Source organism: Theobroma cacao, chromosome 7, assembly GCF_053813885.1.
Source record: "Theobroma cacao isolate CCN51 chromosome 7, ASM5381388v1, whole genome shotgun sequence".
In the NCBI taxonomy this organism is placed as follows: Eukaryota; Viridiplantae; Streptophyta; class Magnoliopsida; order Malvales; family Malvaceae; genus Theobroma; species Theobroma cacao.
The window spans coordinates 18,122,907-18,135,484 of record NC_142645.1 but is presented as its reverse complement, the minus strand read 5'-3'; the positions used below and the strand labels follow the sequence as shown (position 1 = coordinate 18,135,484).

General features: G+C 33.1%; 1 pseudogene; it reads right to left on the bottom strand.

The window, feature by feature from the left end:
* Positions 1-6,025: 6,025 nt before the first annotated feature.
* Positions 6,026-8,670, bottom strand: LOC148761775 (desmethyl-deoxy-podophyllotoxin synthase pseudogene; annotated as a pseudogene).
* Between the last annotated feature and the right edge of the window lie 3,908 nt (positions 8,671-12,578).

Sequence of the window (12,578 nt, the reverse complement as noted above, 5' to 3'; positions counted from 1 at the left end):
TTCAATTTTTCACCATTTAAAATACCATAGTTATTCATACCAAAAATAAATAAATCCTATGATTTTGACAAGTTTTGGGTGGTGAAAATTATGATTTTTACCCCATGGCAACAAAGTTACTGTTTTGCCCTTATGTTTTGAAAACTGTCGGAATTGAAATTTTTCACTTCCTATCATTAAATTATACGCCAAATAGTTAATCTTGGTCAAAAATTTCACTCCATGATCAAATTATTATCTTAGGTGGCAAAATGACGATTTTGCCCCTAAACATCAAAATTTTCAAATTTTCCCCAAATGAGCCTCCGAACTCCAAACAATCATTTTTAGTCATTCTTGGACTATAAAATATTAAATTTCATCCTACGATTCCTATTTGAACTAGCTCGAGGTTAAATCAACTCAAGTGTACCGTTAGGTACAATACCGAGTTTCGTCTATTCTTAGGTGCTTTCCTAAAGTAATATGTCACGATCCGAAACCTCTCTCGGGCCCATGACAACTACCGTGATGTCCCGATTGATACTCATTACCCGGAATACCAATCGAAACCCTACAAGGCTTACATATCAGTTTTAAACAATTTTCAAGTCATTTTCGGCTCAAATAAATCAAAAGACAAAAATATAACATTTTTATATAAAACAATATTTATAGAAACACGTGTAAGTAATCTTTTGTAACTTAGAAGTAAAATAAATTCATACATACAATAATTTACAAAGTTAAAATGTACAATAATAATTACAATGACATATGGCCCATAACTACACCAAGTGTTGGTGATAGTAACCTACTGTCTGTGTCATAGAGGGGTCAACTAGAATCCTCGACAAAATCGGTATCTACAAGCTACCACGGACCAGAAATATTTGGAAAGGAGGTGGGTCAGATTTTGCAATCCCAATGAGTAAACAAACATTATCATAAATATCTAAAGGCGAGTAAAATGCAGGCAAGTTTAAACAACAAATCACAAACCATTTCATAAGGTTTTCAATTTATTTCTTAAACAATAAAATATTTGTAATTTACCAAAACAGTTTTTAAGGCTTCTGACTTTTATTAAAAACAAGGCTCAAGCCAAAACTAGTCCTCGGGGATACCTTGGTCGAGGAATCTAACCGAGTCTGCCAAGGTTGTTAAGATATTCACATGTTAAACACATGTTAGTTTTGAAAACAAGCCGTTCCTTGACGTTGGCCGAGTTACACATTCACGTGGGGGTTCGACGTGAAGTGAACTCTAACACTACCCCGAGAGTTACCCTCCTCGCCTCTACTACCGGAGTAACTATATAATCGGGTTTACCGTGCCCCTCTAATAGGCAGTCCACAGAAACCCGTCACTGCAGTGGCTAAACCCACCAACTTTAATAAAATTATGACAGTATAATGTGACTTTTATTTATTTACCCAGCTTGCATAGTAAAAGACAGCCTACATAAATTCCCAATGCAATTATAACATATAGCCACATATACTCATATATCATAAGCCATTCATAGGAAAACATATATTTCAAAATAATTGGCAGCCTCCAATTACTCAATTTCATAATCAACACAATATATTTTTATTTGTCACATTTATTTCTAAAACATCAAAAATCTCATTTTAATCTCATTTTCGTTTCATAAAATCCATGAAAAGCATTTAAAAATAAACTCTAGATAATTTACAATAATAATAGGTTTACTCACCGTTTGTACAAACTAATTGCTTTTTAGGTGCCTCAATCATTGTTCGTCGGGTACGACTTCCTTGCCTTTACCGGAAGGCTCTCCTCCTAAACACATTGCAAAATTTATCCAATTCACCACATTGATGCTAAATCACTATATAATTGACTTAAATCCTATACTAATGCATGGTATGAAATGCAATAGCCTAAAACGGCTTAAACGTGGTATTAACCTATTTTTGGCACTTTACCTGATAAATTGCTAACGCGCTCCATTTTAGATCTAAATTGTCTCATTTTCTTTCCAATATTTCTAACCATTAAATATCAGCCAATAACTCACTAAAATTACCAAAATCAGCTCACTTTCCTCCTTGGAAAATTCGGCTAAAATGGGACATTAATTCGGTAAATCTTCCACTTTGTTTTTCTATCACATTTAACCATTTTTCATCATTTTCTCTTCATTTCTCTTAGAATAAAAATCAGTTCATCATCATTGTACATCATTGAACATTCAGCCAAGGGTGGGTATTGTGAAAATTTCATGCTTTCTTGCCCAATTTGATTTTTATACACATTTAACTAACTAAAACTATCAATTTAACTAAAAATCAAAACATAAAAATTTCAAATTCCTCCCACTTGAATTTCGTCCAGCCCTTGATATCACTTTTTGATCTCTCTCCTCAATCATGCTAAATGGGAACAAAGGCATAAGAAAGGTAGAAATCAAGCTAAAGTCGAAAAATCTTACCGTTAGACGCGTAAACGGACGAAAAACGCGATTTCCCCTTTGAATTTTCTAGTTTTCCTTTGGTTTTTCTCTTTTCTTCCTTTCCTCTCTATTTTCTCTCTTGTTCTCTCCTTATGGCCAGCCATCACTTAATATGGGGTTTAAATGGGCTGACTTTTCATTAAAATAATATTAAAACATTAACAAGTGCCATGTGTCACATTCCCATTGGCCCGTTTTTAAAATTTCATCTTTTACAATTTTTCACCACTTAAAGTATGATAGTTATTCATACCAAATATAAATAAATCCTATGATTTTGATAAGTTTTGGGTGGTGAAAATTACGGTTTTTACCCCGGGACGACAAAATTATCGTTTTGCACATATGTTTCAAAATTACCGAAATTGAAATTTTTCACTTCCTATCATTAAATTATACTCCAAATAGTTAATCTTGGTCAAAAATTTCACTCCATGATCAAATTATTATCTTAGGTGACAAAATGACAATTTTGCCCCTAAACATCAAAATTTTCAATTTTTCTCCAACTGAACCCTCGAACTCCGAACAATCATTTTTACTCATTCCTGGACTGTAAAATATTAAATTTCATCCTACGATTCCTATTTGAACTAGTTCGAGGTTAAATCAACTCAAGTGTACCGTTAGGTACAATACCGGGTTTCGTATATTCTTAGGGGCTTTCCTAGCATAATAACATGCTACTCAGTGCATGTATGTCATGACATGTGTTTATAGGGTCGGGTTTTACATTTGATCTAAGAGTCCACTCCACTGGTCATGACATATGTGTGGGTTGTTTATGTTGATGTCATTGTATTACCCTTTTATTTATAGTAACTGTGAACTATTATGTACTTGCCTAGACCCAAAATGATAGCTAATGTATGGCTTTTGTTAATAATGCAAGGTTGTACTCTTGTTGAATTGAATGACTATGGTAGTTTGTTATGGACATATTTGAACTTGTGTTATTAAATGTGCCATCTATGCCTTATGAATTAATGTTAATGTTTATTTACTTACCCATTTATGAAGCTTGCTCAAATCTCATTGGTTCTACTTACTAGACTCATGTGTTGGTCATGGCCCTAGTGTTTTAGTCATGACACACAAGCAAAGCATTAATCCTATCAAGATATCCAATGCCAATGACACAATCATAATCATCCATATGGATTACCCTGATAGGCTATTTAGCTCTCCATGCAACCAATTATACATCGATTATTGTTGAGCCATGGTTGAAATTTCCTTTGAATTCACCATTTTGATGAAATCAACCACTCAATTGGGCTTCAAGCCTAGTTTCTTGGCAGCATCCTCTACCACAAATAAGTCTAAAGCTCTTATGTCAACAAAAGCTTTGATAATTTATCCAATCGCCATTATGTCAACAACCATGAGTTCGTTTTTTTGATTGAATTATTTGGCCTCGATTACGTTCAACACCATGAATCCAAGCTTTGTGGACTTTGTGTCTTGCTCATCCTCCCCTTGAACCATGGCCACTCATTTGGCCCTTTCTGGACAATCCCTCACCCAATGTGGACTATCACATTGGTCTCCTCCTTCTCTTGATAACTTCTTTTCCTTGCCATTATCTTCCTTATAGTGTTGATTTGGGTCACCCCTATTCTTACCTTTTTTCGTGGATTTGGAAGTGGAAGGTTTGTTGTCGAACTTGTGCAACTCAACCATTGATTTTGCCATGCTTATGGCCTCTATGATGTTCTGCACACCTCGTCTTTGGAGTTCCAACTTGGCCCATGGCTTGAGCCCATCCATGAAAGCAAAGGGTACTTCCCTTTCACCAAGATTGTTAATTTGTAACATAATTCAGAGCCTTCTTTACATATTCTCTTACCTAACCTTATTGGGTAAGCCTTTTGAGTTTGCCACGAGCCTCATCATTTGTGTACTCAGGCTATAATTGCTTTCGAAACTCCATTTGGAACTCCACCTAAGTGTTGATGGTCACTCCCCCAAGTTTCTCATCACACTAACATCTCCACTATTGCAAGGTGATGTCCTCCAAATACATGGTTGTAGAATTAATCCATAAAACATTCTCTATGATACCCATGGTCTTGAAATATTGTTCCAAGCTCCAAAAGAAATTGTCCACCTCCTTGGCTTCTTTCTTACCTTAGAATTCCTTAGGCTTTGACACCTTCAAATGAGTCCCCAATTGAGCAGCTAGCACACCACCTCTTGTGGTTTCCTTTAGTGTGGTGAGCTTCCCCTTAAGCCCCCATACCTCGCACCACAATGACTCAACCAACTCCTCTAGTGGTTTAACATCTCGACTAATTCATTGAGGGTTACACAACTCTCCATGAAACTTGTTGTCTCTAGACCCTAACTCTTTCGTGTTGGCCTTGAACTCCTTAAGTTTGTCCCTCATCTATCCCATGACCACGTCTATTCTAGCTACTCGGCCTTTAAGAATGAACATCATGACCCTAGACTTACCTCACTTGGCAACACCTCTAATCTCCCTTACCTCTTGGATTGGTGCAGACTAGTCTTCTATTGACACCATCTCTCTTCCTTAAACCTTAGCTTTGATACCAACTATCATGTGCTAGAACTTAAGCCCAACCTTGTGCGGCCTTAAACTTTGAAAATAGAGCTGAAGTAAACCTTAAAACTAGCAAAAGCCAAAGCTAGAGAAAGGAAGAAAAGAGAAAGCTATTTAAAGAAATTGAATGCTTTGTTATATTTCTAATATGTGTTATAAATGAGACTAAGAGGGTATTTATAGGTTGATGGCCCCTTTTTATTAAATAAGATTAGGTTACAAGATAAGGATAAAATAAGAGATTTAATTTGAAGACATAATATTCAAATTAAATCCAAATCGTAATTTAATCTAGTAAATCCACATCTAGACCTAGATATACATTATCAAATCCAAGAATTCAAATCAATTTAGATACTTTCAAGGTTGTATGAACATTTCTACCCTTATGACGAAAGCTAGGACTTTTGATTGGTCTATTGGGTTGTTTAGTCTATTGGTTTGATTGGGCTATTTGGCCTACTTATTGGACCTAGACTGCTTTGAACTTTTGGGTTGCCATATGTACATTTCAGTCATTGACCAGCCAAATCAAATTGCATTTAATAGATACAAGTCTCAGTTACCATTGAATTTGATGTGTCATATATTAGTTTTATGCAACTAATAAACTATTGTTTTTAATGTAATTATCTGTTATGGAAATCATATCCTTAATTAAAAATCATAATTTTTCTTTTCATTTTTAAAATTTTTTTATAATAGTTGCTTGGACTTATAATTAAGAGATATAATTTAATTCCCTTTCTCGTTATGTTGCTTATAATTATTGATTGAACTATTTCAAATATCTATTTTTATTCATAATATTAAATTACTTGTGGTACAAAACATTCATGTGCTATGCACACGATAAGAGAAAATTAATAAATGTGAAATGGAGATCATAACTAATATTTTGTCAGACTATTTATGTACCACAAGAGTCTGACCAGATACATCAATCATCCTTTATTGTCTGAAATTAACATTTATTGTCTGAAATCGCTAAAAATATATTATCCCGAAGAAGCAAACTCATAAGGAACGGCAACTAAACACAAATCATCTTTTTTTCGCAATGTAGCAGCAAAAACTCCAGTCATATCTAGATCTTCAGGCTTCATTCCATTGGGAAGCTGCCAGTCAAAATGGTATAGCAATTTAGCAAGTGTAAGCTCGACATTGGCAATAGCAAAAGAGATCCCAGGACATATCCGCCTTCCAGCACCGAACGGAATATAACGAAAATCTGTTCCCTTATAGTTAAAAGAGCTATCATCAAATCTCTCTGGATGAAACTTCTCAGCTTCCATCCAATAATTTTCATCTCTTCCTATTGCCCATGCATTAACTATGATCCTGGTTTTGGCCGGTATGACCCATCCATTAACCTCGCAACTCTCTTGGCATTCTCTTGGAAGTAGCAAAGGAGCAGGAGGGTGAAATCTTAGTGCCTCTTTGATAACTTGATTGAGGTACTTCAAATCATGAAGGCCTGCTTCATCCACATCTCTTTTTCGAGCAAACACGCCTCTTACCTCCGCTTGTGCCTTTTTCATTATTCTAGGGTTCCTTAACATTTCCGACATTGCCCATTCTATAACTGTAGATGATGTGTCACCTCCCGCACCGAATATATTCTGCAATGAAATTATTAAGTTTAAATTTTTTTTATTTATTTGGACAAAGAGATGTGATACATACATTATTGAGTTAAATACTAGCTCATAAAAAAAAAAAAAAACTTGAGAAATGTGAACTTTTACCCAATTAAAAAATTACCGTTATTACTTTGCTATTTTGTTTCTAATAAATTCATCATAGATTTAGGATTTACTTGCATTATTCTAAGATAGAGTTGTAGCCTAATTGAATCGTTATACTTTATTTTACTTATCAATATTCATTCCTTAGATAGCTTTTGAGATGTGAAATTTTTGTAAATATATTAAAATAACTGTATATAACTTTTATATTTATATCTATTTTAGTATTTACTTGAATTACTTTCAAGAAAAAGTTCTGATTTAATTTCCAAATCAATTTTTATTATTTGATTTATCAATCTTAATTTATTAGATAAAGATAGAATCAACTATAGGAAAAACTTATAAATAAATACTATTAATTAAATTTAATCAAAACATAATACTATATTCATTTAGTTTGCGACTAATGACAAAAGTAGGGGAAAATTTGTAATCTCTCACTAGTTCTTTAGTTGAAAGCTATGAGCTTAACCCTAGTAGCAATAATTTGGGTAACTATCTCTTTGTAAAAATCTAAAGGTTAACATTAGATGATATTCTCTAGCATCATTAAAATTTAAAATTTAGTAAATTACCCATACACCCCTATTTGATTTCGAGTTTCTTGCTTAGCATCTGTTGTGTTTTTTTAAATTTTATTTTGTATTTATTATATTGTGATTTTGTTTTATTCTTATGGGTTGCATTTAATTCATCCAACAAAATTATAAACATAACTTCACATTCAAAATGTTTCTTTTTTAAAAAAAAAATGAAATTTAATAGTATAGACTCCTCAAAATCGAACAGCATCAAAGGATGATAAATTTGAAAAAGAAAATATAGGGTAAGATTAAATCCGTAGTTTAATATTCAAGCTAATCAATTTGTCAGTGAATTCTTTGGCTGCATATGATTAGTTGCTTACTAGCTCTTAAGTACGTAGATATAATTCGTGGTGGTATATTTTGCTTGAGGATAAGCATGGTATATAAAACAATAATAAAACTAACCAGTATAATTGCTTTGACACTTGAGGTTGATAAGGGAACTTCAAGGCCTCCATGATCCTGAATATCCAGAAGGACTTGTACAAGATCACCAGCTCCTTCATCTTCAACTACCCTTGCTGTTGATTTTTTAACTCTATGTTCATGAATGATGTTCTCAAGAATCTCATCTACTGTCTTATGCAGTCTCTTGTTTTTAGGCCTCATTGCATTGATTAGATGGAGCAATTTGATTGAAGGATATAAATCAACAACACTGAGACCACTGAGCGAATCTGAAATGTCTGGGATAAGTTTCAGGAATTCTTCTTGGAATTTGCATTTGCCACCGAAGGCTGACCTTGAGACTATGCTGAGCGCTGAAGAATACAGCAAGTATTTCAGGTTAATTGCCTGTCCTGCTTTTGATGAGATGGTTCTAATTAAATTAGATGTCTCTTCTTCCCTGATTGGTCTGGATGATTGAACTCTTCTCGTGCTTAACAGCTCCAACACACAAATCTTACGTGTCTGTCTCAAGTATTGACCACGCGAAAACACGATGTCTTTAAAGTTGTAAGTTATCAACTCTGCAGCATAGAGATAAGGCCTCTCGGAAAAAATGGAGTCGTGGGTTTTTATCAGTTCTTTAGCACCTCCCGGTGAAGAAACGACAACAGTTGGTACTTCCCCAAGTTGCAGACGCATGACGGGGCCATACTTCTGAGCGAGTTGGGCAAGGCAGAGATGAGCTTGAGTGTCTTTAAAGGGATGCAAGTTTCCTATGAGAGGTAGTTGTGGTGGACCTGGTGGTAGCCTTGATGCAGGGCCATTGGCTGTGGGTTTCATCCATGTCCTCAAGGCCATGAATATGAAGTAGATAAAGATGAAAAGGAATAGAAAGTAGAGGAGATAGTTTTCCATGAGAGCAAAGGGGAGTTCTAAACCTAAGAGTCGCTGCTTTTGGGTGGGTTCATTTGTTTGATTTATATAATAGAGTTGCTTTTAGTGGTCATTTCTTTGTATTTGATTTGTTTGACTATTTGTTTTTACTACTTTCTTTTAACAATCTTAAACAATATTTTTTTTTTTATTGAGAAGCGAAGTAATGGTTGCATTACTATACCGAAAGAAGGGAGAAATAGATCCCTGTACAGAATCAGATTCACTGCGTTACAAAAATTAGCAGGGAATCAGCAAAAGAAGGATTTCACAAAACACAAAATCACAGAATTCCTAGAGCACAGACTTGTATAGATCTTAAAGTATTTTGGGACACATGGAAAAACTACCCAGCTAGGTGCATTCCTCGTTCACTCTCTCTCTTTTCTTTTCACATTTTGGCAGAAGATTAAATAAACACGTGATAAAGGAAAAAGTTTGCTCTAAGACTATTCACATTTTGGTTTCCGATCAAGACCAAGCTATGTGCATGCATGCCAAGTTGGGTACGGCAACGTCAATTGTGGCGAAGTTTGTTTCTCAGACTTTATTATCTTTACCTTTCAAACACTTAGCTAGATTTTTTTTACTTTTGTCTTTATACGCAATCATTTTGACTTACTAATGATAATTGTGTCTCACCAAAACTAATGTTGTCTTGCTCCTCTTTCCATGCAGATCCGAGTTTCTTTTCTTTTTGGAAATTAAGTAAATTAAATTTTTATTTTCAAATTGAGTTACTTTTAATCATTTTCCTCTAAACAAGTATATATATACAGGGCCGGCCCTTGGGTAAAGCCACCCAAGCAAGGGCTTTAGGCCCCCAATTTAGAGAGGCCTCAAATTTGGAAAAGTTCTATAATTTTATAATATAATTAATTATATTAAAAATGTATAAAAAAATTAAAAATTAATAAAATTATCTATTTTCTCACTTTTTTAATTATGTGGTTAATAAATTTTAATTTTTTGTCATTTCTTAATTTTTAGAATGTTATTAATTCTCAATTATTTCTCTTATTTCCAATCAACTAACAGTCATATGTATTTAATCATCTCCAACAGTTTTTTTTTTACTTATTTCTCCTATTTTCAATTAACATATTTAATAAATTTCAACTACTATTTTTTTCTTTTATATAAAATCAATTATTTTTTTTCAATGTATAATATCTATTTTAGCATTCTTCTTTTCTCATTTGCTCTTTCTTCCTTTTTCTTTTTAACTTTAATTTTCTTTCAAAGAACAAATAAGAAATCTGTTATGTTTTTATCTTTATAAAACCGTGAGCTTTATTTACTGTTTGTAATAAGTATTCAACAATCAAGTATTATTGTTGTAATATTTACAGATTTTTTATTTTAATTTAGAGTTTATATCATATTATTATATTATCTTTATTTTATGTAATAGTTAATTTATTTCAATTAAAATTTTTGATTGATGATTTATATTAGTCATTTAAAAAATATATAATAGTCGCTTTAGGCCTTTAACCTTATTGGGCCGCCCCTGTATATATATATATATATACACACACATATAAGTCACGCCACATTAGATCTTTTTTATTTAGCTATTTGTTATAGAAGGGAGCATATCAGCTACTTGTATTTTACTACATTTCTTACATTTATCCAATAAAAAATTATGGATTGTATATGGATTTTATGAGGTTTACCAGAATTTTATATGAAATCTGTAAAGGGATTTGGAGAAGAGGAGTAGGCAACATCAAGAGTTCTTTCAGAAGAGGTAGTGTTAGGAGTTCGATCAAAAATTTAAAGAGATTCTTCTAGAAGAGGTAACGTTAGGTTTTTTTGTGGAAGAGCCAGTGTTGAGAGTTCTTCCGAAAGTGTCTTCCTTGGGTGTTTTTCTGAAAATGGTAGTATTAGGAGTTCTTCCAATTGAGTCTCCCTTGTGAGTTCTTTTGGAAGAGATCTAATTAAAGAGGTCTTCTAGAAAAGGCAATGGAAGCATTGCAAATTGCTGGGGTTAGATCTCATGCTTAAATTGGACAATAATTAATAAATTACAAATATAACGTAATGAAAAAATAAATTAGTATTTAATCATAGAAACAGTGAAATCTTACAGGATCAATGTTTGTGTTTTTCATGTAACATTCAAATTAATTATAAACTTTCATAAGTTTAAGAGTTACATACCTCACTCTAGATATCGTAATTAAGAGCCAATTAAATCCAAAATCTTTGCTTCTTCACCTTTAGAATTTGTCTTCAGCCACCCAAGTGTTTGGCTTCTAATAGTAATCTACACAGTGACCAAATAAGACCTTCTCGAAGGTAGGATTTTTTTTAACTTGTGCTAGCAAGTTTTGTTTTTAAAGCAAAAGTCCAAAAGTTCTTGCTGAACTTTATTTTTATCAGACAAAGAAAACTATTTCCTTTTCTTATTTTATAAAACAACTAAGAAGTAGCTGAGGGCTTAGAGTTTTAGTTTACTAATATAATATATTTTTATAGCCAAACTAAGTTGTAACCCTAAATACAACAGTTCTATTTTAATTTAATTTAGTCTCTATGAACTTAATTAATTTCTCACCTTATTTTGGTCTTTATCAATTAAGTCCAACTTAATTAATTATCCTTATTTAATCTCAATCATGTCACTTAATGTGTGTGACCTATTAAGCTTCTAACATGTTGGCAATAAATATAAATCTTGATCAAATATTAATTTGATAATTTATTTATATTTATAAATCAGGTGGCATCTAGCAATACATCATGATCACCCAAATGTTAGAAAGTCAATTATTTGACAAAGCCTTTCAGTAATAAGCCTTTCAGTGCAATACAGTCTTTTCATCAAGTATCTCAGATATGTCATAAAGCATGGCTCAGTGTCTACTTATAACGTTTCATATTAGTTCTCATAATTCATGACTAACCTTATGAATTTACGAAACTAACTTTTCTCAAATTCATCATGCTTTGGCTAAAGACTTTATACAAGTTAATCAAGAATTGAGAATAAGTGACATACATCCCCTCATATCACTTAGGGTGATGAATCCTCTATTGACCACTCATTCACCTTCTCATGCTTCATAGCATACCCAAAAACACCCTGTTTAGTCATCTGGTCACCTCCAAACCTGTAAAGGTTAAATCAAAGAATGTAATTCCCCATACAAGATGACCTAGTGTCTCAAGTTTGAGGACTAGTTGCATGACTATCACATGAGAACATATTCCATAAACACTTAAGTGAAATACCAAATAGAGTTCTCATAGTGGGTCATATTTAGTGAACTTGTTCTTTAACAAGCATTTGCATATTATCCTCGAGTATCCCATATACTTTAATCTATGAGATCGATTGCTTACTTCCCAAGTGAGGAGGCTTAACATGTACTAGTCTTTGAACATTGTCAATATCCTGTCTTGACAATATAATGACCAAGACCAATTTTAGGAACATGGCTTTAATGCATAGTGATCTCATAATTGTAACAACCTTACAATTCTCTTACGAGGCCTTTATGTTCCATGCGCTTCATTCAATTAGTACTTAACTCCTTATTATTGCACAACATGAAGGAAAACCTATATCATATATAGTTATGCGATTAAGTATGCATTAAATGGCAATATATATTCCTTGACTAATTCCATTGGCTCAAGGGCATATACCAACCCAAACAAGTGAAATAAGATGTATCAAGAGTAATATAGAGGAAAGTTAGAATAGACCTCGAAGTATAAGTGTATGGTAAGTGATAGAACAAGATCTAAAAAATAAGAAATAGGAAGAAAGAATGAAGAAAGAGAAGATTACAGAGAGAACGTGAAAACTTGCAAAAGATTTGCAGTAGGACGGAGTTAACCTATTTTTGTTGGGGGTTAAAGATAAAAAGGAATAA